Raw genomic sequence first — 23,369 nt, 5'->3', positions numbered from 1 at the left:
ATGTATAAGACTAGTCAAGGAATGACATATCGCCTTTAGAAGTATCTTAACAAAATTTGTTTAAAAGTGCAGCATTACAATCAGCCACCTTAAGGGCATTCTAATTAGGTAGTTTCCAGAAATATTTAAAACTTTAATTTACTAGTTAAAAAATTTTAGTGTAAGGGCTTTTTCTTTCATAACATATGTTTTAGTTCCCCTATTTGTAGGAAAGGACCTCAGAACATAATGGCTTGAGACAACCACCATTTATTTGTTCAGAATTCTGTAATTTAGGTAATGCTTGGCAGGGACAGCTCATCTCTGCTCCGTATGGTGTTGTCTGGTCTCAGCTGGTGGTTCTTCAACTGCGTGCGGTGCAGGCTGAGCTCACCCAGGAGATCGCGTTCAGCTGGCGGGCCCTCGTGCTCCTCCACATGGCTCCTGTCTGTCCCCGCGCGCAGACACTGGTCACTCAGTAGTCTAAGCCAGGCTTCTTTTCAGCGTGGTGAATGGTTTCCCAGAGAACAAAAGCGGAAGCTCCCAGGCCTATTAAGAGCTAAACGTAGAATTGGCTTAGTAATTGGCTTCTGCCACATTCTACTGTGAAAGTAAGTCACAAAACCAGCCCAGGTTCAAGGAGAAGGGAAGTAGTTTCTGATTCTTGATGAGAGAAACTACGTTTAGGATGGTGTGCTGGCAGACATATCTGCGTGCTAACTACCACACTAGTAGTAGTGCACACGTATTGCCTAACAATACACAGGTATATAAAGAAATATCTAGTCTCTCCCAAATAGTAGTTATATTTAATATTCTCACCTCCCAAGGTGAACAATGATAATAGTTTGGTATATATTCTTTCACACCTTTCCCTGTGTTCCTAACAGGTATATGCAAACATATGTGGGCTTTTTATATGGGTTTTTTTTTCTTTTACAAAAACAGAATCTTAACATACTATTACTTTTATTCTTACTATTATTAAATACTATTAGTCTGCAATTTGCTTTCTTTGAAATCAACTTTACTGAGGTGTAATTTACATACAATAAAATGCCCTCATTTTAAGTGTACATTTCAGCATTTGATATAAACTCGTATAACCATCACTACAGTCAAAATATAAAACATTTTCATCACCTCAGAAAGTTCCTTTGTGCCCAGATCACCTCCCATTCCACACCCCAATCCAGACAACCACTGATATGCTTTCTGCTACTATAGGTTAGATTTGTCTTTTCTAGGTTTCATGTAAATGGAATCATAACATATATACCCTCTTGTGTCTGAATTCTTTTGCTCAGCAAAAGTTCTTGAGATTCATCCATGTTATGTATATTAGTAGTTCAGTACTTTTCTTGCTAAGTAGTAGTACTTTATGTGGATATACCACAATTGTTCGTACGTTAACCTGTTGATGGACATTCAGGTTTTTTCCAGTTTTGAGCTATTACGAGTGTAGTTACTGTGAATATTGTGGTATGTCTTAATGCGAAGGCATAGATATGTCTGTTTCTCTTGGGTAAGTACTTAGGAGTGGAATTGCTGAGTCATATGGTAGGTGTATAAGAAACTACCAAACAGTTTTCCAAAGTAGCTGTACTATTTTACATTATGACCAGCAAAGTATGAGTGTTCCAGTTGCTCCATATCCCAACACTTGGTATCAATATTTTTTTTTAATTCTTAGCCATTTTAATGAGTCTGTAGTGGCATCTCATTGTGGTTTTAATTTGTATTTCCCTGATGACTAATTATGTTGAGCTTGTGTATTTTCATGTGCTTATTTTCTCTTCCTGTATCTCTTTCGTGAAATAACTGTTAAGATCTTTTTCCATTTCTAAATTGGATTATTTCTCTTTATTTCTCCAAGTCTTTATTGAATTGTAAGAATCCTTTGTATGGAGTAGATACAAGTCTTTTGTCACATATGTGTATTGCAAACAGTTTCTACCAGTCTTTGCTCAGTGGTGTCTTTTGAGAAGCAAACATTACTTTTTCTGGTTAAAATAATATTTACTTATAATATTAAGTAAATATCAAAAATGGATTAGTTCATTTACGGCTTTAAAAACATATACATTTAAAATTTCAGTGCTGACAAAAAAATCAAATTAATGACATTATTTTGATATGACAGATCATGTGTTGCTAAAATGAGATGAAATCACCGCCCAATGTGCATCTGGTTCTGACGTTACGGTGGAGAATTGTTTTTAGATCAGCATTACCAAATTATTATATGTTATAAAATGAATCCTTACTCCTGTATTTTCCCTCTATATAAACTATTATAAAACCCTTGGGTTCTGAAGTCAGGCTGCCTGCATTTCAAATTCCAAAGCTGCCACTTCCTAAGTCTTGAATATGCGACCATAGGCAAGTTACTTAACATCTCTGTGCCTCAGTTTCCTCATTTGTAAAATGATCATAATAATAAGACCTATTTCATAGAGCTCTTGGGAGGCTTATAGGAGTTAATAAATGTGAAGTGTCAGCATATAGTAAATAGTTAATGGTATTTATTACTTTTTATTACCTCAAACTCTATGCAGTAACTCTTCAGGGACGAAAGACTCAGCTCAGCAGGAACACCAGAGAGTTGTGGATAGAATTTCAACTTCCTTAAGAAAACAGGAACTGAACCCAAACCAGGCTTCTTACATAAAGCCAGGGACCAGGTTTGTACTACCTCCCCCACCTGCAACACACACACGAATGAAAGCTACAGTTACCTCTGGGAACAAGCTTGTCTCACCACCAGACCTTGGTCCTGGCAACGAGGACTTATTTCTGTTATTTCCCCAGGATGAAAGACCCTGAAGTCAAACTGCTTCTGAATTGAGTTACCTGCACCATCATTTTCTTCTTTCTACTGAATATATTTGAAACAAATAACAAAACACCTCTCTTAGTCCCATATCCCCTTCAAACTGTAGCCCTGTTTCTCTGGTCTCTTCCAGAGTAAAACTTAGAAAAAGTTGTCTGGACTCATTGGCTACACTGCGTCCTTTACCATTTTCTTCCCAAGTCACTCCAGTGGAACTTTCATCCCCAGCATTCCCTTAGCAATCAAAATATTGAAAAAACCAATGATCCATTCTTTATCCTCATACTACCTGACCACCCAGTAGTTGATATGTTTGACCACTGCCTCCTTCTTGAAACACCTTCCTCTCCAGGCCTCCCATGCCATAGACCTGCCTGATTCTCCTCTTACCTCATGTTCCTTCTTCCTCCGTCTTCTTTGCTGGCTCCTTCCCCACTACCAGATCTTCAAAGTTTGGCGTCCCCTAGGCTCTGTCCTTAGTCCTTTTCGCTCTTCCATGCACACAGTGCTACTCATTACCTGGTCAGTCTAACTAGAAATTTATTGATTGTATTAACATTTTTTTTCAAAGAGCCAGCTTTTAGTTTAATTAATTTTCTTTATTGTTTTTTGGTTTTCCATTTCGTTAGTTTTCCCTCCTATCTTTTATATTTCTTGCTTTAGTTATCTATTGCTACATAACAAATTACCTCAAAACTTATCAGATTAAAATGTTTATCTCATAGCTTTTATAATTCAGGAGTTCAGTCATGCGTTAACTGGGTGCCTCAGCCTGAAGGATTCTCATAAGGCTGAAATCAAGGTGTTGGCTGGGCAGTGGTTGCATCTGAAGAATCAACTGAGGATAGAACATTTCTCAGACTCACTCAGGTAGTTGTCAGGATTCAGCTGTTTTCAGGCCTTTGGACTGAAGGCCTCAGTTCCTTGCTGAGTGTTGACCACAGCTTCCTTCAGTACTTTGCCCCATGGCCACTCCCCAGGACAACTCAACATGACAGCTAGCTTCCACCAGAGTGAGCGAGCAAGAGAGGGCTTCCCTGCTGGCACAGTGGTTACAAATCCACCTGCTAATGCAGGGGACACGTGTTTGAGCCCTGGTCTGGGAAGATCCCACAAACTGCAGAGCAACTAAGCCCATGTGGCACAACTACTGAGCCCACGTGCCGCAACTACTGAAGCCCGCATGCCTAGAGCCCGTGCTCTGCAACAAGAGAAGCCACCACAATGAGAAGCCCTTGCACCACAACAAAGAGTAGCCCCCACTCTTCGCAACTGCAGAAAGCCTGTGCACAGCAACGAAGACCTAACGCAGCCAATAAATAAAAGAAAGAAAATAATTTTAAAAATTGTTAAAAGAGAGCAGGAGAGGGCAAGCAAGATGGATGTCTTTGTCATTTGCACTGAATCTCAGAATTGACATCCCACCATTCTGTTACATTCTGTTTGTTTGCAAGACACTAGGTTCAGCGCCAGTTCAACAGAAGGGAACAACATAAGGTCTGAATGTCGGGATATGGGGCTCGTAGGGTGCCGTTGTAGGGACTGCCTACAATATCTTCCTCCTTTTAACTTTTGGTTTAACCTGTTTATTTTTCTAATTTCTCAAGGTGGAAGCTTAGATCACTGATTTTGGACCTTTCTTCTTCTGTAAAGGAAGCATTAGAAACTATACATTAGGCCTTTCTCACCTTCCAAGATGGCCCACACTGTCTGTGGAGTGTGTTTCTTTCTAAATAAATCCAGTTCTTACCTAAAAAATGACGACACCAACAACAAAAATCTAGAAATTATCCTATAGGAATTACTTTAGATGCATTCCATAAATTTTGATGTGTTTTCATTTCATTTATTACAAAATATTTTCTAACTTTGCTTGTGATTTCTTTTTCTACCACGGATTACTTAGAAATGTGGTGTTTTTTGTTTAAACTTCAAGTATTTTTCTCTTTTCATTCCTTATATTTTTCTTTACTTCACTGAGCATAGTTATAGTAGCTGCTTTAGAATCCATCTCTGATAATTGAAATGTCTGTATCATTCAGTCTTGGCCTCTGTTGAGTATCTTTCTCCTTGAGAATGGGTCATATTTTTGTATTACAAGTAACTTTGGATTATGTCCTGGACATTATTAAATTATGTTGGGAAGGCTATGAATTCTGTTACAGTCCTCCAAACTGTTATATTTTTGTTTTAGCAGGCAATTAAATTAGACCCAAACTTCAAACTTTGTCTTACCTGAAGTGGGCAGTAGCTCAAATGTCACTTCAGTTCTTTCAGCCTTAGCTGCAAGCTGCTTTGAGTCTAGTCTGCACATACTGAATTTCAGCACATTTCCGTGAGGTTCAAGAGAGACAGTGGGAGACTATATTCACCCATCTGAATCCTTATCTTCATAACCTTTGTCCTGTTTGTTTGCTGCTTTGGGCATAAGTAAAGTTAGAAGAAGTCATCATCCTCATCCTTTTTCAAATTCCAGCCAGGTTTCTATGGCCTGGCTTAGCTCAAGAAGCCAAGAAGCCAAGATCACAAAGAGTCATATGTGCTGTGCTAAGGGATTTGGATTTGTGTTGACCAAATGGAAGTCACTGAGAGATTTTAAGGAGGGAAGAATTAATCATAATTACATTTTAGCAAAATCATTTTGGCTGCTATGTGAAGGATGAGAGTGGGGCAAGATGAAGCAGGTAGACTGATAGGATATTGGTGGGCAGCCTGGGAAAGAGATGATGATGGATATTGAACGAGGGTTTACGTGTGAGAAAGAAGGAAAATGATGTTCCCAGATAGGAAAGCATGAGAACAGAACAAAAGTGGGATGCCTGTGTCGCGAATGGAGGACTTGACCTGTGTCCTGATAGCAAGTTGTGTTGGGTGCCTTGGGGAAGTAAGGCTAGATAGAGAGGGTGGGGCAGACCGCAGAGAGCCTTGAAGACTGGACAGAGGAGTTAGGACTTGATGTGATGGGGGAATCACTATGGATTCTTACGAAAGGAAGCAGCATGATGAGAGATGTGTAGGTGTGGTTGGCCGGGGCATGAAACATGAGTGAAGAGAGGAGAGGCTGGAGCCAGAGAGATAGCTAGGAGGCTGTTGTGGTATTCCTTGGCATAAAGAGATGAAGACTTTGATTAGAGGGATGTCTGTGAGAATGGTGAGAAAAAGTAGATATTATAGGCAATTCAGAAGAAGAAATGAGAGACTGTCATCTTTTTTAATATTTAGTGGAGATGGAGTTATAATCCACCCAGCAATTCCACCTAGTATAACCCACCCAGTTATTCTCATAGATATGTTGAGAGGCTCAAATGAAATAATATACATAAAATGAAATATTTGAGTGTCATTACAGATGTAACTATTTGAGTGTCATTATAGAGATGTATTTACGACTATATTAATTCCTGTACTAGGGTTGCCAGAGACCAAAGCAGAGAGGTAGGACCATCTACAGTAGCAGCCATTGGGCAAGTAAATAGGAAATTGATGTATAGGTTTAACCTTGGAATACATTTTACCTTTCTCTGTCAGAGGTATGCACTGTGACCCCCAGAGTCATAACTTGCTAAGTTTGGATCTTGACTCTAACATTTAATAGCTATGAACAAGTTAACGTAACCTCTCTGTTCCTTATCTGTAAAATGGGGATAATTGTGGTAGCTTCCTGATAGAGTGGTTATGAAATTTAAAAGATAATATATGTAAAGTATTCAGAAGCAGCATCTTTCATGGTAAGGGGTGAATAAATGTTGGTTGCTGTTATTTTCTTGTCATTTTTGAGTGAGTACAAAGTATTCCTCCATTCTCCCAAGGCAAAGCCAACCCTGAGTAAATAGCGCTTCAGACAAATGAAATGTGTGATCATCCTATCCTATCCCAGAATACAGATCATGGTTGAGTACTTGCTTTATTCCAGGCTCCCTGCTAATCACTTCATGTGTCTATTCTCACATAATCCTTGAAATGGCCCTACAAGGTGATTTCTTTTATTATTATTATTACCATTTTATAGAAAAGGTAGTGGGTTCAGAGTAGTTAGTGACTTCCCCAGGATCACACTGCTAGTTGGTGCTCAATCAGGGACTCAAAGCCTGATTTCTCTGGTTGCAAAGATCATGCCCTTCATCACAACTGTAATACACTGTCATCTGCTTTAATCCAGTTTTTTGTTTTAATTAATATGGAGACTGTAAAAGCCAAATTATACTGTGAAAGTAGAAAATCAGCTGTCTGATGTTGGCATGAATTCTTAGAGGCAAAATATACCTTGGGACTGCAGTAGCAACAGGGAATCAATTTCTGTAGAAAAAAAAAATCATGGGTTTGTTTTTTTTTTGAAGTGTAGTTACTTTACAATGTTGTGTTAGTTTCAAGTGTACAGCAAAGTGATTCAGTTATATATATATATAAATATATTTAAATACATATATATACATTCTTTTCCAGATTCTTTTCCACTATAGGTTAGTACAAGATATTGAGTACAGTTTCCTGTGCTATACAGTAGGTCCTTGTTGTCACTACTATATATAGTAGTGTGTATATGTTAATCCCAAACTCCTAATTTATCTCTTCCCCACCCCCTGCTATCCCCTTTGATAACCACAAGTCTGTTTTCTATGTCTGTGAGTCTATTTCTGTTTTGTAAATAAGTTCATTTGTATCTTTTTTTTTTGGCGCATGGGCTTAGTTGCTCCATGGCATGTGGGATCTTCCTGGAGCAGGGATCAAACCCATGTCCTCTGCATTGGCAGGCGGATTCTCAACCACTGCGCCACCTAGGAAGCCCCATTTGTATCATTTTTTTAGATTCCACATATAAGTGATATCATTTGATATTTATTTTTCTCTTTCTGACTTACTTCACTTAGTATGGTAATCTCTAAGTCCCTCCATGTTACTGCAAATGGCATTATTTCATTCTTTTTTTATGACTGAATAATATTCCATTGTTTATATATGGATATATACACACACATACATACCACAGCTTCTTTATCCATTCCTCTGTTAATGGACATTTAGGTTGCTTCCATGTCTTGGCTATTGTAAATAGTGCTGCTATGAATATAGGGGTGCATGTATCTTTTTGACTTATGGTTTTCTCTGGATATATGTCCAGGAGTGGGATTGCAGGATCATATGGTAGCTCTATTGTTACTTTTTTTTTAAGGACGCTCCATACTGTTCTCCATGGTGGCTGCACCAATTTACACTCCATGGGGCTTTTATGTTAAAAAATTAAAGAGGTTGACAAAGCACTGCCCTTGGGCCAGATCCGACCTGCTGCCTGTTTTTGCGTAGCCCATGAGCTACGAATGGTTTTCACATTTTTAAATGGTTGAGGGGAGGGGGAAACAAAAGAAGAATAATCGTTTGTGACATGTGAAATGCAAATTTCAGTGTCCATATAAAGTTTTATCGAAACAGTCATGCTTATTTATGTATTGTCTGTGGCTGTTTTTGCACTACAGTGGCAGAATTGAGTAGTTATAACGACAAACAGAAATTGGCCCTCAAAGCCAAAAGTATTTATTTACTGTCTGGCTCTTTACAGAAAGAGTCTGCTGACCCTATTCTAAGGTAACCATTATTCAAGTACACACATACATATTTCTTTGGCAGCCCTTCCTTGCTTGTTTTTCAGCCGAGTTTCTTTGGAAGTAACTAATCTTTCCAAATCATTCTTACATTTTTCTTCCCCCCAAATCAAGCTTTGTATCCTGCTTTAAACTTTGTATCCTACTTTAAACTTTTACCCTTTGTAATTAGACCTCTTTAAATAGATTTGAGTAGATATTTCATTTCTTTTCTAAAATCACCAGCTGCGATCATTAGCTCAGGAGATAGAAGATGCCATTGGCAAAGAGTCCTTTCTTTAAGGATGGCACAATTACAGTTGGCCCTGTTTATATGCAAACCTGCCGATACAGAGGGCCAGCTAAGACACTTGAGCATCCATGGAGTTTTATATCCTCGGGGAGTCGTGGAACCACTCCCCCACAGATATTGAAGGACAGCTGTATACATGAATGCCTTAGTGTTTTATTCTGCTGTTATTTTTATTTTCAGTGTCTTCATACTTTTGTCTTCTCATCTCACACCTCTAATTCTAATTCAGAGTAAATTAAAGCATTAATTTGGATTCTTTATTGTGTCTATGAAGGGACACAGGACAGTGAAACATCTGATTTTTCTCTTTTATTTACAAGTTGTAAAATAGATTCTTAGATTTGAAATAGATTCTTACATTCACTTTGACTTAGGGTCTTGCAAGAGAGTAAATCAGCAATCTAATTGGAATATAATATTCCCTTTAGAAAGAAATTATAACTTAGTTTTCTTTTTGCTGGACCTGATGTGGTAAAGACTGATTTCCTAGCACTTGAGGGATCTTCTGCTGATAATTTCAACTTGAAGTTGTATTCTCAGGCCACAGACTTCCTGATATATGTTTGTCAATATTATGAGTCTAACTTAACTCTTGGGCATGCTTTAAAGAGTTTGAACATTTATGTAGCAAATTAAATTAATTAAGTCACTGGAATGGTTTTAATACTTTCATCATTACGGAATTGTAAGGAGAATCTCCATTTAAAATATCTAGTTTTTATCTTCTTTCATCTTTTAAAATAACTTGCCTTAAACTTGGAACTTTTTCTTCCTTGTGATCACATTTCTGGGCTTTATTTTGTTAATTCCACCCTTCAAGAAAATCCCACCATGTTTCTGAAGTCTGTTATTGTCTCAAGCACACTTTTTAGGAGAACTAATCTCTTTGTCTTGTCAGTAACACACTGGGCTAGAGTCATTTGTTGTAGATTTTCCTTGTAGGGTAACTGTGTAAACTGAAAGTTTATACACCGGTTAAAGCAATCTTGGAGTTCAATGAGCTGTTGAGATGGAATGAGTAACCTGGTTAATACATAACTGTAGAAGTCTTGGCATCCCCTGTTTCAAGCTGTCTTTGTTTCTTTATCACTTTAATTCACTGAGTTGTCCAAAATCCAGTGGTACAAAGCATTTCCTGTACATTGTTTTACTTTGTCCAAAAGATAATTATCTGTGGCTCTTATTTGCACATCGCTCTTATTTGAAGACACGGAAAGAAAAGATCCTTTTGCAAAAGTCAAAGTGTAAAGTAGGGTCTCTCCCTCTCCTGTCAGTGCCCCTTGCTTACCTCTTTTTCTTCCCCCCTCCCACTTAAAACTTTCTTCTACTGGAAGGTCATCAAATTTCAGAAATGACTTCAGATCTTTCTTGTTCCTTCCCAGCTTTTAAAAAGACGTAGCAGGTATATTAACATTTGCTAGGGCTGGATGACAGCCTTCTGTGATGCTGCCCTTCTTGGGGTGGTTTTGCGTTTTGAATAAGGAGGCTATTTCGTCTAAAGAAGTAAATTTCTAATGATTAAATAGACTCTGAAGCAATACAGTTTGCTAATTGAAGAACTATTTGGAGGGAGGAAGGTCTGTGTGTCTCTTTAATGCTACGTGGTAAGTGACTTACACCAATAGTCCTACTAACACGTCTGTTCTTCTTTAATAACTTGTCCCACAGAGATCTTCCCTTGGTTGCATCTCAGCCTCTCAAATTTTGTCTACCTGCAGCTTGCCTCGTGGTCTGTGTGATGAGGTACAATGAAACTAGAACCAGCAAAGGGAGAGCTAAGGGCCCCTGAAAAAGTTGCTAACCTACTCCTAGCTCGGGGTGACCTCTTGGTTACATTACCTTAAAAAGGATAGCAGTGTGAATGGAAAACCAAAAGCAGCAGATCAACAGCCTGAGGGAGAAAAGTGGGTCCTGACATGCAGGCACCAGCGGGGGGAATCCATCCAGGGAGTACCCAGCATTCTTGCCCAGTGACTACTGCGACTTGCCTCCCTGGCAAGCCCCATCAAGACCAGAAGGTGGCTTTGGCTCGAGTCCTCTAATGCCCTAATATGTGCATCAAGTATAGGGCTTTAGCAGCTTTCACAAGGCCATTTATCAGTCATCTCCTACTGTTAGGAAATCGGAAGTGTTACCACTTTGAAGATGGGAAAGAAGAGGGGAATTTTTGTGTCCTCTTCAGGCTAGAATTAATAGCATTCCAGTCCTTAAACAAGACAATTAAGTGACAATTCTGGTGTTTGTTCATGGACCAGAGGAACTTATTCCCATTATGCCGTATTGCTTATGGCCTGTTGTAAGACATAAATCCCTGGCTTCTCTTCCATTCATACCTTATGCGGTTAAATAGAGAAAGAATGAAAATTGTAAGGACCGTGAAATGTCAGAGATATGGGGGAAGCAGCCGGTCACACTGATGTCCTTTGTTTTAGAACGGAAGTTCCTGCTGATCGTAATGGAGAGCCAAGTAAATGTCCTGATGGCAGTAGAAAGAGCCCTGTGCCTGGGAGGCAAGAGAATGTATCTGTCTTTCAGTAGCTGTGTGACCTGGGATCAGCCTGTTAAAATTTTTTCTTTCCTTATTTGTAATACAGAGTTAGGAATATTGTTTTTCTACCGACCTCAAATTCTTATGCGGTAATAGGCACACAAGTGCTTTGCAGATAAAAGAGGCTTACAAATGCATGCAACATTTTTTTATTCCACGGTACTGTAGCTGCATATTCTATCTTAACTAAAATCTCTCCCCTGTTCATAAAGGGCTACGTGAAGAAGGGAAACTAAAATCAGAAAAGAGATGATTTCCCCAGAGCTGAAGGGGAAATTCAAGGCTAAAAAGTAATTGTTGTTAATAGGTCAAAATTTACCTGTGAATTTTTTTAATGATGAATTTCGTCAAAAATTAATTGCATTTAAATTATTTAATGGCCTTTGAAGAGGAAATCCTGCCTGTCAGGATCTGCCATGTCAATCTAATTTCCTTCTGACCTTGACAGAAATTATCATCTCTGTTGACTCTGGTCCACACGTGGCAATAAGTTGTATTCATGAAATGTTAGAAGAAAGAAGTAATTCTTCTACTGTGTTTCTTTCGGTAGTGAAGTAGAGTTCCAGGCCCTAAAATGCAGGAAAAAAAATGAACAGATGTTATCAAGGACAGAAAAGGGTCTATGAAGAGAGTCGGATCTATATTTTGTCTCCTGTTTCCTCGTTGACCGGGTCAGCAGGAGTATTTCTGTGAGGGCATGTGGCTATCCATGGTGTTACTTATCCCCAGGGATCTATGCACTTTCGTTCCCAAATAAATGGGAGGAAAAATAGTTTCTCTGGATTCCTTTTTTTCAGTAACGGATTTAGTGACGTCTAGTGTGATTGTGACATTTGACCTTTTTATACTTTTACTCTCTTTTTTCTCCCCCAAATATCTAATATCAAATCTGAAAGTACAAAAAGTACCGTCTTGGAAAAGGAAGAGCCTACTTGAACTGCTTAGATTACAGAGGGGATTCGAACAATGTAATTGAGATCCAGGAGCCTGGAAAGATAAGATTAAGATTCAAAGATATACAGACAAAGACTCCAGTTCTCCATCTCCACTTGAATCTGGTCCCTAAGAGGAAATGAAGTAAAGAACTGGAATGGACGTAATAAAAAGGCTGGAGCACGAAAGTTTTAAAATACTGGCAGGAGGTCTTAACTGTCCCTGGGTTAATGTTTGTCAGATGTGGTTTGGCATACCCAGAGATGGAATATTGGGCCAAATGGCTATAACTGTATGTAAGAACCTCTGAGTCTATATCTTCAATATTTTTCTTGCCTCTTTTAAGAGACTCTTGTACTAAAAGTATGATATAAATTATAAAAGTATAATATAATTTTCTTATTGTAGACATTTTTAAAAGCTGATGCAATGAAAATTAATTTAGAAGGTTTAAAAAATGTTACCCATTAAACTGCCAGCTCTGAAGTAGTAAAGACTGAAATTGTGTTGACACCGTGTTTTACTAACAAATAAGGAAGCAAAGAGTTGGCAGAAGCAATGCGATTCACAAAGCATTGGGAAAGCTGTAGGTTCTGCTTGACTGGTGGTCAAGGCAGGACCCAGTTCCTGTAGCGGGCATATCATCAAAAAATCCGGATCTCCTACTTCATGTTTGAAGGGAGCAACCATTGTGGGTTGTCTGTGAGATTGCCCCAAGCCTTTGGTCTCTGAGCTTTTGGAAGGCAGAGGTGTGTTTCATATCAGATTCTGCTTACTCACATATACCTCTTCTCTTCTACTATGTGAAGATTTTTGTATGTTATTTATTTTTCCAGCTTCAACATAAACTAGATGCTGCAGCCCTCCTTTAACCCCTCCCATCCCCAAACTTACTTTTTAAAAAAATAGCTTTATTGAGATATACTTCATATACTATACAATTTACCAATTTACAATGTGCAATTCAGAAATTTTTTGTATGTTCAGAAGATTGTACAACCATCATCACAATCAATTTTGAAACATTTTTGCCACCCCAAAATAAACCCTGTACCCATTGCCAGTCAGGCAATCACTAACGTTTCTGTTTCTAGGGATTTTCTTATTGTGGATGTTTCCTATAAATGAAATCATACAACTTTTGTGGGTTTTTTTTGGACTTCTTTTTTTTTTTTTTAATCAATTTTTTTTTTGGGGGGTACACCAAGTTCAATCATCTGTTTTTATACACATATCCCCGTATTCCCTCCCTTCCTTGACTCCCCCCCCCTCGAGTCCCCCCCACCCTCCCCGCCCCAGTCCTCTAAGGCATCTTCCATCCTCGAGTTGGACTCCCTTTGTTATACAACAACTTCCCACGGACTATCTATTTTACAGTTGGTAGTATATATATGTCTGTGCTACTCTCTCGCTTCGTCTCAGTTTCCCCTTCACCCCCCGCCCCCTCCCATACCTCGAGTTCTCCAGTCCATTCTCTGTATCTGCGTCCTTGTTCTTCTCACTGAGTTCATCAGTACCAATTTTAGATTCCGTATATGTGAGTTAGCATACAATATTTGTCCTTCTCTTTCTGACTTACTTCACTCTGTATGACAGATTGTAGTTCTATCCACCTCATTACATATAGCTCCATCTCATCCCTTTTTATAGCTGAGTAATATTCCATTGTGTATATATGCCACATCTTCTGTATCCATTCATTTGTTGATGGGCATTTAGGTTGCTTCCATGTCCTGGCTATTGTAAATATCTAGTAACAAACTATAGAAATGATCCCTGAAAGTATAGCCTTTGGACTGACTTCTTTAATTTACATGTTTCAGAGTTCATCTCTTTTGTAGCATGTCCCTTATTCCTTTTTATTGCCAGGTAATATTCCATTATATTGATATAACGCATTTTGAAATCCATCCATCATTTGGTGGACATTTGAGTTCTTTCCACTTCTTGGCTGTTATGAATAATGCTGCTTTGAACATTCACGTTCAGGTTTTTATGTGGGAATGTGTAGTAAATTCTCTTGGGTATATACCAAGGATTCGAATTGCTGGATCATGTGGTAACTCTAATTCTGACTTTTTGAGGAACTGCCAAACTGTTTTCCAAAGCGGCTGCACCATTTTACATTTCGGCCAGCAGTGTATAAGTGTTTCAATTTTTTCTCCTCACCAGCACTTGTTCTTGTCTGTCTTTTTGCTTATAGGCATTCTAATGAGTATGAAGTGGGTATGTCGTGGTTTTGGTTTGCATTTCCATAATGATTAATGATGTTGAGCATCTTTTTATGTACAATTTGTATATCTTCTTTGGAAAAATGTCAGTTCAGATCCTTTGTCCATTTTGAATTTGGCCTGTTTGTCTTTTTTTATTGTGTTGTAAGAGTTCTTTATAGATTCTGAAGACAAGCCCTTTATCAAATATATGATTTGCAAATATATTCTCCCATTCTATAAGTTGTCTTTTCACTTTCTTGATGGTGACATTTGAAGCACAAAAGTTTTTCATATTGGTGAAGTCCAACATACCTATTTTTTCTTCTGCCACTTGTGCTTTTGGTGTTTTATCTGAAATGCCTTTGCCTAACCTAAGTCACAAAGATTTACTCCTATGCTTTCTTCCAAGAGTTTTATAATTTTAGCTCTTACATTTAGATTTATGATCATTTGAAGTTACTTTTCTATATAGTGTAAGGAAGGGGTTCAACTCTTACATGTGGATGTCCAGTTGTCCTAGCACCATGTGTTGAAAAACTATTCTTTTCCTCTTTGAATTGTCTTGGCATTCTTGTTGAAAAAAATTGACCATAAAAATGAGAGTTTATTTCTAGACTCTCAGTTTATTCCATTGATCTGTAGATGTGTCCTTAGGCTGGTGGCATATCGTCTTGATTTTTGTGGCTTTATGTAGTAAGTCTAAGTCTTTAAATTAGGAAATGTGAGTCCTTCAGCTTTGTTCTTCATTTTCAAGATTGTTTGGTTATTCTGTATCCCTTACAGTCCCATGTGAATTTTAGGATAAGCTCACCAGTTTCTAGCTGGGGAAAAAAGGCAGCTGGGGTTTTGATAGAGATTACATTGAATCTATAGATCAATTTTGGCAGTATTACCAATCCATGAATATGAGATGTCTTTCCATTTGGTTAGTTCTTCTTTAATTTCTTTTAACAGTGTTTTGTAGTTTTCAGAGTACAAGCGGTGCACTTGTTTTGATAAATTTATCCTTTTTTAAAAATTTATTTATTTATTTTTATTTACTGGCTGCATTGGGTCTTTGTTGCTGCGCATGGGCTTTCTCTAGTTGTGGACAGTGGGGGCTACTCTTTGTTGCAGTCACAGGCTTCTCATTGCAGTAGCTTCTCCTGTTGCAGAGCATGGGCTCTAGGGATGCAGTTTTCAATAGTTGTGGAGTATGGGCTCATTAGTTGTGGCTCGTGGGCTCTAGGGCTCAGTAGTTGTGGCACACAGGCTTAGTTGCTCCGTGACACGTGGGATCTTCCTGGACCAGGGCTCGAACCTGTGTCCCCTGCATTGGCAGGCAGATACTTAACCACTGTGCTACCAGGGAAGTCTTAGATTTATTCTTAAGCATTTATTCTTTTTGATTGATTCAACTGTAAATTGAATTATTTTCTTCATTTCATTTTCAGAGTATTAATTGCTAGTCTCAGTACTTACTTGTGACACCTGGTAGCAAGAGCTAAAAAATAGGTTAGGAGACATCAGTTGCTTCAAGTGGAGTAAGTTACGTTTACGCCTGCATGGAGAGGGAAGTAGGCATCAGCACTTCCGAGCTGGTAAGGCCGCACCCTGCAACGACTGTGCTATCAATGGCCTGATTCCTCTGTTACTATCACAGAAGAAGACTTTCTCTTGCTAAAGAATGTAGAAAGTTTTCAATCATTCCATGCGTCTTAACATTTTATTTACTATCCTTATTGTGTAGAGAAGACCCCGTACTATTTGAATCATTATTCATTTGGGGAAAAACAAAGTTGACCTTGGGACTTTCCTGGTGGTCCGGTGGTTAAGACCCCATGCTCTCAATGAAGGGGCATGGATTCGATCCCTGGTTGGGGAGCAAAGATCCCGCGTGCTGCAGGGCGCGGCCAAAAAAAAAGATCTCTGAAAGATTATCACATCCTTTGGCTGACTGTGACTTTGCAACCAGTTAACAGAGTATGAGTCAGAGTGTGCTGAAGGCATTGCAGTAGAAGTGATCCAGCTGGAGGTTAATTATTGCAATGCAAACCTCATCCTACATCATAGAACAAAACTTTTGTCCTTTCTGAACACACATATAAATTCAGATTTGCCAGACTCAAGAGTGTATCTCTAGTTAAGCCATTCTCTTTCTCAAAAAAGCATTATCAGTCTTTTCAACAAATGGTACTGGAACAACTGAACATATATATGCAAAATTTCCTTACCTCTAAATCTCTAGTGCCCCCCCGAGTCCCTTGCACATAGTAGTGCACGTTAAATGTTTTCATTGAGTTGGCTAGATGGAAGGGCTGGAGGCTGGAGATTAAATTCTGATCTGATTCAGGGGCCTGTGAATTCTTTAAAAGAATTTTTTAAATGTTGTGTTTTCATTTTAATGATAATTCTGAATCACCTGGATCCACATTATAATCAGGTTACACTACGCAATTTTAGTGCCCATGTTTGTGTTTGAGAAACATTGGTCTAAAACATTACTCAGAATGTATGTAAACTTCTGATTACAGAGGAGTGGTGGCTGTAAGTGATCATTCAATCTTTGGAAAATGTAATTGCTTTTACCCGGCAGCACCTTAACCAGCAGGATAAGATATTTCTTAGTTACTTCCTGTTGGTATATAGAAGAGAATACTTAGGAATGATTTTTAGGTGTTCACTTCTATGTATCAAAAAAAAAAAAAGAAAAAGAAAAAAAGAGGTAGGGGGAAGAGAGAGAAAAAGAAGGGAAGAGAAGAAGAAAAGAAGGATTAGAGAGCCCTCCAGATATTAATAACAGAGTTTTGAAAGGATGGTGTAAAGATTTGGCCAAGGGTGGAATTTTCTTTCTGACTTGATTTTTCTCAATTTCACTTTTATGTCCTGTTTCACTGAACTAGAAGAGTAGTAGAGCCCTTGAAATCAGCAGACCCCCCGACTCCAGAAGTTTACTGTGTCAGCTCAAATTTGACAGTGGTCTTTCACTGTGTAAGTGTTTCTTGTTTCAGGTCGTCTCAGATCTTTTATGAGGGAAGGTGGGATCTGATAGGCATAAATGAATCTATCAATCTAGACCTCAAAGTACCATTGCAAAGCTTGATTAAAAAAAAGATCTTTCAAATCCTAATTTGTTGAAGGAATCTTTTCATAGATACGATAATTGATACAAACAAGTCATAAGCAGGTTAAATTTTTTTCAGCTCTCTCGTTTCACTATGCACTGGATTTTTCACCTTCCAAAGCAACTCGTTTTTTATCAAGTTTGTTCAAACAAATCTATATCCTTCATTTGCTTCCTTGAACACACAGCTGTTTGCTTCTCAATAAGGTTGATTACTGCTGACTTCCTGAGAACAATACGGAGATGCGAATAGCCAGGTGTTGTCATTGTCATTGTGCAAAGTAAAAGCTGTCCGAGCTGAACTAGGATAAACTCCACTGACTAGATTCGACTTGAGTAAGTTTCTAAAAGTGGTCTTGGGTTTACTGTGTTCATTTCCCTGAAGCCATTTCTAAATGCCTGAGGAAAAGATGGTGGTCTCTCCAACTTCAGTTCCATGGGCATCTCTTAGTCTAAATATTATAGTCTGTTGTGAATATTTTCTGAAAATAGGGGTGAAGGAGTTCAGAAATCAATCTATTTTTTGTAAAAGCCATATAAGATGCATACTTTTAAGGAGACAACAGGATGGTAATGAATATTTGTCCTTGTCAGGGGGGCAAGTGTATGCCACCTTTTCTGACAAAAGGTGAATTAGGATCTTGGAACCTTGTGGTTCAAATAAGTTTCGAAGGAAGCAATCCAGACACCTCATCTGGATAAAGGAAAATACAAAAAGGCAAAAGGCAAAAGCCAAAGATATATATTAAGCAAAACCCCTCCTGAAGGGGATAATTGAGCTTTTGTTGCTCAATCAGAAACTAAGGAATAGCAGTGGGTGTCCCAGAGCCTGAGGTTTTAGTTCATAATGAAATGGGTTAGTCAGTAGTTGCGAAATACACTCAGCATATAACCCCTTCTCACGAGCTCCTACTGTAAATAGTTACTCACCTTTCTTTAATAGGTTGGCAGATGTATAAAGATGACACTGCCCTTTGGAAAAGGTATATATATATTATACACACTGATATTTTGAGTCATGCCATACACTAGGCTGTTGTCCCAAATAGAATTGTAATTAGAAGAAAGAAAATTATTGGGTTTAATTTTTTCTTTCATATGTTATAAAATTGACTTCTGAATCCTTTTAAAGACATATACTGCCTGAAGTTTCTTTGTTTTGGCAAATCTAACTTTTCTGGCTTTGTATTGATAGACATAGAACTGACATAGAAGTACTCTACAACGTTAAATTTTCACGTATCATATCAGTTAGAGTGCTTTTGGCTGCAGGTAACAGGAATTCCCAACTTGGCTGGCTTAAACAATAAAGAATGAATCATTGCACATGACAAAAAGTCCTGAACTGGTTAATTCTTTGCCTTCATGGCATCATTCAAGACCCAAAATCTTTCCATCTTTCTGCTCTGCCAACCTCAGCTTTATTGGTCTCATCCCCTGGTTCCTCATAGTTTCAGTTGGCTGCAGCAACTCTTGAGTCATATTCTTATCATAACCAGAGGCAAAATGTTTTCTTAGGGTCTTCCAACAGATGTTCCTTCACATCTCATTGTTCAGACTGGATCACATACCCAAAGCAATTAAGGCAAGGGGATATGTGCACCATGATTCATTTAGAGCAACAAAGACCTTAGCCCCAGTCACGTGAGTGATGGTTGGCCAGGGGGGAAAGGTGGATCGTTGAACAAAATTAGAGTGCTGTTTGCAAGGAAGAATGGGAGAATGCCAGTGAGATGTACACAACAAAATTTGATCCCTGAAGCTCAAATTAAGAACCCTTTTTGTAGGATCTTTACTTTTTTAAATATTTATTTATTTATTTGGCTCCACCTGGTCTTAGTTGCAGCATGCAGGATCTTCGTTGCCGCTGGCGGGATCTTTAGTTTCGGCACATGAACATGTGGGATCTAGTTCCCCAACTTGGGATGGAACCCGGGTCCTCTGCGTTGGGAGTGCAGAGCCCTAGCCATTGAACCACCAGGGAAGGATCTTTAAATTCCATGGCTGTGTCAGATTGCAGCCCTGGAAGCAGTATTCTCTGATCATATGCATTCAGTTTGTTCTGCATAGAAGCCTGGTCAGGGCTGACCCCCAACCTGGAGACTAGGATCCAGTACAGTCTTGAGAAACCAGCCACACAGCATGATAGGAGCCAGGGAGAGGGAGGACAGTCGGAGGCTAGCAGAGCATCCAGGAAATGGGAGCAGGGCTGTAAATCCCCGAAGAAGACCAGGTTTGAGCCAAGGGTGTGACAAATCTTGACTGTGTATGTGAGGTCTAAGGGAGGTCAGGTTGCGGAGAACATGGCAGCAGGGTCCTTTGAGAAATGCAGAGTTGATGCAGTGAGTGTTCTAGCTCGTCCAGTCCAATACCTGGAAATCAAGGCTGCGGGCAGGCCCAGAGCCAGCTGGCTGGTTACACTGCAGGCTCCTGAGATGCTGAGTCTCCACTGGCTCCTCCTGCTTCTTAGGTACCCTTGGGAGTGGGGGTAGCGGAGCATGCAGTTAAACGGATGCTTATTTGCAAAGTAAGGAAGCTCAGGGCGGGGCAAGATTTTATACAAATGGAACATTAAATTTTGGTTTTGTTAATGTAATGGTATGACCTTGACTTTTATGGTGGGTCAGTGTAAGAAACAGCCATGTGATTTCTACATTGAATATAAAAGTTCTCTTGTCTATTCTGCTCTTCACTTTCCCCCAGGTCTTCTTCACATGACTTGTTCCTTCAGCTCTTCTCCTCTGACAGCTTTTCCCTGAGCCCTTACCCCTGACTCTTAACGGCTTCGCTCTCCTTATTTTTCTTCATCGCTCTTATTGCTGCTGGAAAGTTTATTTACTATTTATTGTCTTTCTCCTCCAGTAGAAGTAAGCTTCATAAAGATGGGAACTTTGCTTTCTTGTTCACGCTATGTTTTCTCCAGCACTGAGAACATACTTGGAATATTGTAGGCACTCAATTAAGATTTTCTGAATGAATGAGTGAGATACCTCTTGGTATTCTTTCTAAAGTTTTTGTCTCCTAATGAATTGATGTTCCTTCTTTTATTGAATAATGGGAACTATGTTTTCTGTTTCCTTTTTTGCGTTAGCTACCAGAATTGCTAAACTAAATTTGGGTTCATTTGCAATAACCATTCTTAGCTTGGAATATCTACACTTTCTCACTTACTATAGAACTTTTAAAAAATATTCATTTCAGTTTCAATATTTTTTAATTTTTATTTATTTATTTGGTTGCATTGGGTCTTCACTGCTGCGTGCGGGCTTCCTCTAGTTGCGGGGAGCAGCTGCTTCTCTTGTGGAGCACAGGCTCTAGGCGCACAGGCTTCAGTAATTGCGGTGCATGCGTGGGCTCAGTAGTTGCAGCCCAAGGGCTCTAGAGTGCAGGCCCAGTAGTTGTGGCGCACTTGCTCTGAGACATGTGGGATCTTCCCAGACCAGGGATCAAAGCCCTGTCCCCTGCAGCAGGCAGATTCTTAACCACTGCACCACCAGGGAAGTCCCAGTTTCAATATTTTTTATTGTAAGTTGCCTCAAATCCCATAGGGAAGTAGATGAGGACTGAAGAATAATAAATGAACTGACTGATTGACTGAAGGGTAACAGGGAGAAGTCAAAAAAGAATACCAGGCTTTTGAGTCTGGATGAATAAGAATACTGGAGCTGTTGTTAATGGAAACTGGAACCAGATCAAAACATTACTCATAAAAGTATCTTTCTCTGTCATCATTTTGGGCACATCTCCCTCCACTGTTATTGCTTGGTCAGTTTTTTTCCTTTTCCCTAGTTGTCTCTGAGTGCTGTGAGGGGAGGGATTGTGTCTTTCTCGCTTATGATCCTTAGTGTCTAGCACAGTGCCTGGCACATAGTATCTTTTCTTTACCATGTATTTTTCAGATCCGCTTTTTAAACTGAAATATAGTTAATTTACAATGTTGTGTTGGTCTGCCACTTATTTTTAGCTTTAAATCCCTGTGTTAGTAAATATTAACTAGTTTGTCATCTGCTCTTGCCTTTCAACCTGCAGTTTCCCCTCCTTATGGATTTCCAGGCTTTCTTCATTTCTTAGCGTCTTGCTTCCCGACAGGGACCTTCATTCCTGTAACTACAGCAGCCTCCCACTGCAGAGCTCATGAATATGTGCCTTCTCTTCCTTTCTCCGTCTCCTGAATCTCATTTCCCTGCTGGCTAAGGCAAAGGTGACTCATCACCTCCTAGACTTCCACCTGGAAGGGGCCAGAGCGACCGTCTCGTCTAATTGACTCACCTGCCTCTGGTGTGGGGAGGTGAAGGGGATTGCCCTAAGTCACGCTACTAGTTGGCGGCAGGGCCAAAATTAGAACACAGAGCTATTAACTCTGGCGGTACGTCTCATGCTGCAGCACGAGCAAGCCCCTTCCTAACCCCAGAAAGGGAAAGTACTGTAACAAAAGTAGAAAAGTAACTTTTCCTCTTAGTTGGAAATATTTTAAATGCATTATATCATAGGAGTTAAATGTCAGACTACATAAGTTTGAACTTACTCTTTGGATAAGTTATTTACCCTATTTATTTTAGTATGTCCTTTTTCTCTTTCCTCTGTGCCTTTGTATATTTAATATACGTACTTAAATCTGTAAGTGTGGTTTGTTAATATTGAGGGAAGTTATGTGGGTGCATTTTTACATACATAAATGGAATAATACTGGTTCTGTTCGTTTCTTTTACTTAACAGTGTCTTAAGGAAACCTTTCTGTATTATTGCATTTAATTCTATCTTGTTCCTTTCAGTGACCATATAGTATTCCATAATACGTATGGTTATGTAACCACTTCCACATTAATTAATATTTAGTTTATATCTTCTCATTTTTCACTATTATAGTTCTGCAGAGATGCCTTTATGCAGACTTTCTTGTGCATACATGTGACTGCCTTCACTAGGACGGATATTCAGAAATGCAAATACGAGGTCTAAGTAGGCACAGTTAAAGTCCCTTCTTTTCTATTCTGAAACAAGGCTGTGGCTAAGTCATCAGTGATTCAGTTTCTGCAACATACGTTGGTGTTAACTGGGCAGGGGGTGAGTCGTATGACTGCATGTATTGTATTAGGAGCTGGGAGCATTTGAGAGAAGTTACTCCTCATCTTTTTGTTATATTATAAGGAAAGTTCATTGTGTTCCTGACTTTGAGGGAAAACAAAAAATAAACTTCCTCCTCCTCCCCCTTTCTAAGTGACTAAGATTAGTGAAATTATGCTAAGCAACCTCTGCTTGACTCTGTGACGGCATTAACCACACAGTACTGTAATTGTGGCACTCATCGTTTATGCCCACCCCCTAAACTTTGGGCTTCTTAAAGGGTAAAGATTATGTTTTGTCCATTTTCGTACTCCCGAGAACACGAGCATGATACCAGCACATAATTACTTTTTGTTGAAAAAATGAGTGAATTCAGTTCAACATCGGCATTTGTTGAGTACCTAGCATGTGCAAAGGTTACTGAGGACTGATAGGAACAGAGATGAAGCAGTCAAAGTTGTACCCTCAGGAATTTATAGTCTAATGGGAGAAATAGATACAGGCTGAAAACATCTAGGCATCAAGGCATTAGTAACAGATGTGATTTAAACCAAAGTACTGAGGGACTTCTAAGGAGGGCTGATGCAGGCTGACTGAGGCTGTTAAGGAAGGTTTTCACAAAGGAATTGGCATTTGAGGCATTTGAGCTGGGCCTGATAGGGCAGGTTGGTGATTTTTCTACGTAAGTTATCATTTTGGTGGCTTTAAACATATGCTTCAGACACCATTTTGTTGCCATTCAGATATCATGTAACCTTAGGGCTACAAAAAGGCTGGAAGTGCAGTGTTATATTTGGGTTCTAGAGC

The 23,369-nt window shown here is 39.1% G+C and overlaps 1 protein-coding gene and 1 pseudogene across 1 annotated transcript in view; one reads left to right on the top strand and one right to left on the bottom strand.

Annotated features, from left to right (window-relative positions):
• The window catches only part of TANGO6 (transport and golgi organization 6 homolog), a 172,143-nt gene that overhangs the window by 107,946 nt on the left and 40,828 nt on the right, over positions 1 to 23,369 (top strand). The window lies entirely within an intron of this gene.
• Positions 13,858 to 13,974, bottom strand: LOC130839422 (small nucleolar RNA U3; annotated as a pseudogene).

The sequence above is a fragment of the Hippopotamus amphibius genome, chromosome 16 (genome assembly GCF_030028045.1).
Source record: "Hippopotamus amphibius kiboko isolate mHipAmp2 chromosome 16, mHipAmp2.hap2, whole genome shotgun sequence".
NCBI lineage: Eukaryota > Metazoa > Chordata > Mammalia > Artiodactyla > Hippopotamidae > Hippopotamus > Hippopotamus amphibius.
Note: the sequence above shows the minus strand (reverse complement) of the source record. Positions and strands in the feature narration are given on the sequence as shown.